Source organism: Haliotis rubra, unplaced genomic scaffold (genome assembly GCF_003918875.1).
Source record: "Haliotis rubra isolate DU_JTF1 unplaced genomic scaffold, ASM391887v1 Scf289, whole genome shotgun sequence".
NCBI classification, from domain to species: Eukaryota; Metazoa; Mollusca; class Gastropoda; order Lepetellida; family Haliotidae; genus Haliotis; species Haliotis rubra.
This window is the reverse complement of record NW_025766956.1, coordinates 424,073-432,882: the sequence shown is the minus strand read 5'-3', so window position 1 is coordinate 432,882 and position 8,810 is coordinate 424,073. Positions and strand designations below refer to the sequence as shown.

Below are 8,810 nucleotides of genomic sequence, written 5' to 3'. Positions count from 1 at the left end.
CTCACTCATCCACTTCCAGAGGTATGACGGACTCTGGCCTCCCACGTGTTGGTGCACCCCAGTTACAAGGCGTCCGTTCACCTCCAGTACAAGTGGAGCTGAAAATGTAAAGCTTCTTCATCATCAGAAAGTGAAATCGATTTTCGTTATTCTGGCATTAGCTGTTATCAACTATTTGCAAGATACAATTACAATCCCAACGATGTCAACATGATCCGACATCCATTTCACTATTTAATGAACTCGGGAATATTGATTCATATGCTGGAAAGGTTCTGTTACCGTAATAATTGTTTTGATGGCCACTGGTACATTGTCGTAAATACATGTTGGTATCTGAGGCTGATGGACATTCATCCAAGGACTCTCCGCGACCAACGTTCAACTGATTTGTGATCTGTGCAATCGCAAAGGATGTCGTCCTCACAGACGATAACGTACGACGTCGCCGTGTCATGGTCGTTGATGCCTGTTTAGGACAGGAAATAATTGCCCGCATGGAGTGAGCAGCCCGGTCACCAGACCCCAGCCCTATCAACCACATGTGGAATGAGTTGTCGATCACCTTTACACCACGCAACTCCACAGGAACTCTGCAATGATGTTAATAAAGACTGGAACTGATCTGCCTTGGCAATCATACCGCACATGTATTAGGAGCAGGAGGCGACACCGCCAAGGTTTGAATGTATCACGTAGATCACACAAACATGCTGGGATCTGAATTCTTTTGTTTCCTAATTGATGGATTTATTTTCGTGACCGTTTAAACACATTAACGATTGGGTTTTGGTCAGACAGCCTATCTCTCTGGCTCTTTATCTATATCTCCCTTCACCACAACATGTGTACCACCTCTATATCCCCTTCACTATTACACGTGCACCAGCTACGTGTCTCATTTCACAACAAAAACAAAAAGACCAAAATACATATATAAATAAACCCCAAAACAAACAAACAAATAACAAAAAAACAACCCATCCAGGTCAATATAGAAATCTATTAACGCCACAGTCCACCATCAACAACGCAAACATTTTGAGTCCTATTTAGGGCGAATAACGCTTACTCATGATAAATTTAGAAGTATTGCCTGTGTAAAGATCAGGAAATACATATGGTATGTGTCGCATAACGCGTCGCAATTATCCCAACTGTTCTCTGATGAGACCCAAATCACGCGTCTCTACATGATAATTACACGACAGTCCTCACACCCGCCAGTTGTACACCATATACAACGAAAAACAACGCTTTCGACAGCGTTCAGTCATCCCGGCGCATGCGCAAATGTGTGGGAGTTGGGTACAGTGATCGATATCTTTGGATTGGAAGCAGCGACAATCTCGAGCTGTGGAGGAGGTTAGCGGTGTTGGTTCTTCAACCAGGATTCTTTCTACCGAGGGGTTTGGGCGATACACTCAACGTAGAAGGTAGGTGTTTACTAATTTTGTGATCATCAAGACATTTTCCTCCCTTCCCGTCATTGGTGATGGCGCTAATCTGCTTTTGGACAATTGTTATCAATACTTCGTGCATAGATTGCCGTCATCCATTAGAGAGTGCTTCCGTCTGTTACTGATCGTCTGCTTGTTCCATATTGACAGTTGATTTCCCTCTTCTTGCCACTATGGTTGGTAATCGAGTTGCCGTTAGATGTATATGGCCTATTATAACCCCTTCATTCACTATTCCCAGTGACGTGGATCCTTTGTGCAGAAACGTACAGGGCTGAAAGTTCAAATACTTTACAACATCAAACTCCGATATAACACACTTAATGACAACAAGCTTCATTCTCATATATGTATTCTTATGAATTTCAATCTTTGAAGAACTAATACTGTTATATTTTTGCATTGACACTCCTCGATGCTCAGGCACAATATCTACAACCAGTAATTGATATTTTGCTATTTGATTGACAACACTGTTTACTGTGTGATCTATAAAAATATTTCGGTGAAAGCATACATCGGATTATGTTATCCAGAATAAGTTCCACCTTCGCAATTCCAGTATCAGCCCGTCATGTGTATGACGACATTGCCGTCATCCCAACCAAGCATAGAGGCATTACCGCTTCATACGGGTGGCGGGGGCGAGGAATACAAGATAACAGATATTGATCGGGGTGCAGGGAGGGCGATATGAATCGATATCACACACCATACTTGAACCATTCTATTTGGCTTATCTCAAGCCGAGGTAATGACCGCAATTGTCGATCGCCACATGTTGATAATAACGTTTCACACTTAACATTACGTATACCAATGTACAAATACAAGACCATCTGTCATTAATATACAACAATGACGTCCGTGTGATCTTGTGTGTCTGTGTGACGTGTCTTTGCTTGGGCGTCTGTGTGTGTGTGTGTGTGTGTGTGTGTGTGTGAGAGAGAAGAGAGAGAGAGAGAGAGTGTGTGTGTGTGTGTGCGTGTTTTCAAGGTATGGAATGTCCTAACCTCTATATACATGTATGAGCATTGTAACTGGAAATTACCCGTTGTGTCAATAGTTTTATTCTATCGTCATCACTCCATTACTGTATCAGATGCACTATGAAAGGTGGACCATATGTTTAACCTCTCGTCCAACAAACACTCCCATGCTAGGTGCACCATATTGGAAAACACCATCACAAACCTCTAATCAATATTCCATCACTTCTCTCCACCTGCCCATGGCACCGTCCGCAAATACATACTAATTCCTGGTCTCCATAATTTTATTTAGTGACGTCATAGCATTCGACGTGACGTGTCACCCCCGAGGGAAACATCGCGAGCGTGTACCGATCTGTATAGCACTCTATGTATCGTCGTCGACAATGTTGTCGAATGATGAAGTGGTAGTGTCAAGTAGCAGTTTCCAATTTTAGTAGTATGTGTCTTTGTCCTGTTTTGCGTGGCCTGTTTGTATCTATACGCCCAGCAGCTCTACATGCCGTATTGGTGGTGTGAACTGTCGCTAGCAATTCCATGTGACAGTTACGATATAACTGCCGGTGAATACTTTATGGCAGAATCCATTACACAAATTATTATACCTGGGTCGTCAATTACGATTATGTCAAAAATCATAGAAAACTAGTTTGTTGTTTGACGATCAAACCGATGACCAGGTCATAGTGAATATTAATGAGGCATGTTACGAAACAGGAGAGAGGTGGTTAGTTGTCAGTAGCAATAAACCTCCTGATTCCATAAGCCTCTTGTTCGAATCGATACTGGCACAATCCCTTTTAGAGGTTTTTTGCCAAGATGTCTCGTCGCTTGATTTCTCTGTTTATATCAACTTAACATCTGCTTTCTGGATGTGTCCTCTCGGCTTGAATCCCGCATCAATGGCGTAACTAGGATGGTGTGATACATGATTTATACTCTGTCTGATAGCAGCCACACACCTGTCGGAGTTAGAAATGGTGACACAGGTATGGCCTTGAAGAAATATAGGAATTGGCGTTCATTTGATATTCTTCTTCATTGGATGTATGTCAATATATATTTTGTACTCTTTTCAAATATGAAAATGAAAGTTCTACTAACACGTACCACACTGCAACCAATCCCTTCTACTACACACACGTACCACACTGGAACCAATCCCGCCTACTACACACACGTACCACACTGGAACCAATCCCTCCTACTACACACGTACCACACTGGAACCAATCCCGTCCTACTACACACACGTACCACACTGCAACCAATCCCTTCTACTACACACAGGTACCACATTGCCACCAATCGCTTCTACTACACAGACATACCACATTGCCATCAATCCCTCCTAAGACACACACGTACCACATTGCCACAATCCCCTCCTACGACACACACGTACCACACTGCCACCAATCCCTCCTACGACACACACATACCACGTTGCCACCAATCCCTCCTACGACACACACATACCACGTTGCCACCAATCCCTCCTACGACACACACATACCACGTTGCCACCAATCCCTCCTACTACACACACATACCACATTGCCACCAATCCCTTCTACTATACACACATACCACATTGCAACCAATCCCTCCTACGACACACACGTAACACACTGCCACCAATCCCTCTTACGACACACACGTACCACATTGCCGCCAATCCCCTCCTACTACACACACGTACCACATTGCCACCAAGCCCTTCTAATACGCACACGTACCACACTGGAACCAATCCCTCCTACGACACACACGTAACACACTGCCACCAATCCCTCTTACGACACACACGTACCACATTGCCGCCAATCCCTTCTACTATACACACGTACCACATTGCCACCAATCCCTTCTAATACGCATACGTACCACACTGGAACCAATCCCTCTTACTACACACACGTACCACATTGCCGCCAATCCCTTCTACCATACACACGTACCACATTGCCGCCAATCCCTTTTAATACGCACACGTAACACACTGGAACCAATCCCTCTTACGACACACACGTACCACATTGCCGCCAATCCCTTCTACTATACACACGTACCACATTGCCGCCAATCCCTTCTACTATACACACGTACCACATTGCCACCAATCCCTTCTACTATACACACGTACCACATTGCCATCAATCCCTCCTATTACATACACGTACCACACTGCCACCAATCCCTTTTAATACGCACACGTAACACACTGGAACCAATCCCTCTTACGACACACACGTACCACATTGCCGCCAATCCCTTCTACTATACACACGTACCACATTGCCGCCAATCCCTTCTACTATACACACGTACCACATTGCCGCCAATCCCTTCTACTATACACACGTACCACATTGCCACCAATCTCTTCTACTATACACACGTACCACATTGCCATCAATCCCTCCTATTACATACACGTACCACACTGCCACCAATCCGTCTTACTACACACACGAACCACACTGCCACCAATCTCTCTGTTGGATGTTGTGTTGCTGTCTCCTCTCACCCAAAAGATCTGAGACATGTTCAGGGGACAAGTTGGCGGACCCTTCCAGGTTCAGAGACGTCTCCTCTGACCCAGCAGAGCCATATTCAAGAAACGCTTTAACCACCCCTCCATGCTCTGGGGAATGCACACCTCTGACCAGACATCCTTCATACAGTCAGGGCTTTATTTGAACACAATTTATCGTTCTGTAGCCATTCCCAGGATACACTATTCTTCATGTATCAAGGTTCCTGCCATTTCCAATGTCTAGATTTACGTCACATTTTACAACACACGACATTTATCTCTGTCTGTCTCTCTGGATACAAAAGGAAGTACCTTTTCGATCAAACAATATTTCCCTCACATCATGTATCATGCGAGTGTGTAATCAATCTCTTTGGGAGCATGATTTGTTGCCCATTACCCTGGTCCTGAACATATACCAAGAGCTGAAAAACTGACGTCATTGGTGGGTTGTGGGTTGTGTCTTATTAGATTTGTTTTGATTAGTATATCACATCAATCAGTAAACGCGGTCATCGATGCTATACGTTTCATTTTCTACAAGACACATCACTCCATACAAGCCATTCTTTTATTGGAATAAAGAGGATGACTAGATCTGGAGTGGGATCAATTACCTTTACTGGCCTCAACTTTTACAGCATTTAAAATAAGGTTTAACCGAAGTAATGAAGCACTGTATATATTGTCTGTTACGAACGCCTGTTTCAAAAGATGTTTGTTTTGGTTGTAGACAAATGCAAAACGTATGCTAGTCAGTAAGAAGGCGTCTTGATAATGAGTGAGTGAGTGAGTGAGTGAGCTAATATTAATCGGCAGTATTTCAGCCATATCATGTCGAAAACAATTTATACAATCAAAAGTGAAAACATTGTGAAGAGTTAAACCTGTCGACGATGGACAGTAGAAATACTAGAGTATCACAGATATGAACATAAAACTAGCATGTAAAACTAAAACAGTGTAATTAAAGAAGACAGTACAATATAAAACACGGGCTATATATCGCCAGCATCTGAAGGTAGATCACCATACTAGGAACCATGGTGATTAGTGAGTGAGTGAGTTTAGTTTTACGCCGCACTCAGCAATATTCCAGCTATATGGCGGCGGTCTGTAAATAATCGAGTCTGGACCAGACAATCCAGTTATCAACAGCATGATCATCGATCTGCGCAATTGGGAACCGATGACATGTGTTGTCTTGATAGAGCAATGTAGGCCACAGAAGAGTTGCTGGCAGTAAGCACCATAACGATTACGTTAAGGAGTTTGTATACAAGCACATAACACATAGTGCAGTGGCTAGAGACTGACTGAAGAACGAAGGTAAATGAGGACCATCACATGACGTCCATTGATGGTGAAAAAGCGCCACTTGGTTGACACAGAATAAACTAACCCGTTCTACTGGCTTATTGTTCATCTGGATCACAGCGATGGAGAACACATGACAAATTATCATGAAACGCTACACAAGACATGACACACTTGTCACAAGAGACACTGATGATCGACTGAATATGTATGTGATCCGTAGTCGGTAAATCAATAAACTGGATTAAGTTCAAACGTCTTGTGGAGCAGAAGACGACGTGTTGTCGCTGATGACGTAATCGCCGTAATACACACCGACGCTTCCTTTATTGACAACATGTGCTTGTCTGAATACTAGTAGTCACCCTGAATGAGGAAGTTTCCTGACAAAGGTGCTTCCTCGCACCTGTTAAAGACCTGGATGCTCACTGTCAGCAGTAACAGCAACAGCAGCAACTGACACGAAGTATCCTATGATATTTATAAACAAATGTTTCAGTCTAATTTTTACACTACCTGCATGAGCTCTGCATTAATCTAATTGGTTTAAAGAGACGAATCTTTTGATACATGGGGGGAGAGATCAGGGTTCGATGTACCACATGGGTACAAGTTTAGTTACTCCCACTGAACAATTAAAAGACATGGTTCCATTCACTGCAGGAGCTGTCCTCAGTACGCGCCCATCCCAGTTTCCGAAACATGATTCTTGGTGTATAAATAACCTCGAACTTCTTTCTCTTGTTTCAAGTAACATGAAGGACAATCACTCAGTACGGATGTCAGGGTACGGCTTAGGATAGAATCGATGGATTCAGCACAGGAGCCGTCTTCCTGTGGTAATACGACCCCGTCAAATGATGTTATTTGTCAACAGACGGATAAGAGAGTCATGGTGGTAAGAGCACCGCCTCTGTCTGCAATGACATCGTCATCTAATGGTGGCCAATTTGTCTCTATATCGATGTCGTCGAGGTCGAGGTTATCTTGTCGACACTGTCCGTTCAATATATCCAATCAGTTCTACTGTATCATTAGCGTCATCACGCTCCGACACACACTGCATACAGGTGTGTTCTGAATGGAGACGTTGACGTTATCACGCGATATTAATATCTGTATGTCATCATGACTCCGACTTCCGACTCTCGATGCGCCTGACTCCCAACTCCCACCTCCCGACGCTCCTTCTCATTTTCTATTCCAAGATTATCATTCAAAAGTCAAATTCCCTACTCTCTCCGTGCTTAGTGCTTGTTTCTGTTTTTCTAATTTCCTACGTTTCCTCAGTCACAGGCAAACTGTAGTGCAAATAGGGTTGAGCAACAGAGAGAAAAATTACCAGTCTTCCTATATCCGAGCGAAGGCACTCCCCTGTTCCTTCGAAATTTACTCCGTTGAACCGGAAGCTGTCAGGGGGTAAACGGAGGCGAAGAAGGATTTGATATGCCGCGATTGCCGCTTAAAATGTTGAATGAAATATATTTTACGTTAGTAATTATTACATATGAGGTTGGATATCTGAGAGCACAACCCTGTTAGGAAATGGGTGTCTACCTTTGATGGTGGCGATATTTTATTTTGAAATTAAAACTATTTTGTCGAACAGAAGCGAGGGAGGGAAGTACTTTGCCAATGTTTCCTCGCTTCGCTCGCATGTAGAAAGACTGGTCATGTTTTCTCTCTGTTGCGTAACCTTGCGCTACAGTTTGCCTGTGCCTCGGTTCACTATTTCTTTGTTTTCCTGTTACTAATTTCCTATATCCCGACTCAAATATACCGCACGATGTCAATTTATTCGGAACGGATTTCAACCCATTGATTCTGATCTAATCCCCTGTCAACATCCCCGTGAGCAATGACGGCTTCACACGTCGTGGCGATGGAGCATTGTGTCTGTGACCGCCACTGTTAACCACGGAGTTGCCATCTACATACAGTCGTCATCGTCGGTATTCGTTCCTTGTCCGCCCCAGTGTGGAATAATGTTACGCTGCCTTTGGTAACATACAACCGGCCTTGTGATTGATATATAGGGAACTGCGGCGGGCGTAATCAGGGCCGTCGAGTCTTCAGCAATCCAACTAATGGCAGTGCTCTACCACACGTCATATTCAGCTATATAACTGTTGTGATTAGAATAGGGCCCCAGTACTGAACCTCTGCTGTCGTAAGATCGTGTGTTGTCCATTTCGGTTGTTGCTGATTATCCTACCTCGATTGCGCAGGTCTTGCTGAATAGGTCAGTCCTTGGTTTACCTGGCCCAGATTCGATTTATACAGGAAGCGGTCATATACCTGGAAATATACTCACATTTACCTCAGCGCCACCAGCCACAAACCACTCTTCACATCCACCCCATGTCTCCAGCCATCTATAGGTCCCATAACTAATGAACAGGCACATTCTCTTGCCACAGAGTCTCCACTCAGTCTCTCACCGGCCAGCATAACCACCAACCACCCACAATCCACCACTACCAAATTGTCTCACCAATAATA

General features: G+C 43.8%; 1 protein-coding gene across 1 annotated transcript in view; it reads left to right on the top strand.

The window, feature by feature from the left end:
• The first annotated feature begins 1,317 nt into the window (after positions 1 to 1,317).
• Positions 1,318 to 8,810, top strand: part of LOC124281728 — a 43,662-nt gene continuing 36,169 nt past the window's right edge. The window contains exon 1 of the mRNA XM_046717697.1: positions 1,318 to 1,436. The gene's annotated coding sequence lies outside the window, so the exon portion shown is untranslated. The remainder of the gene's footprint in view (positions 1,437 to 8,810) is intronic.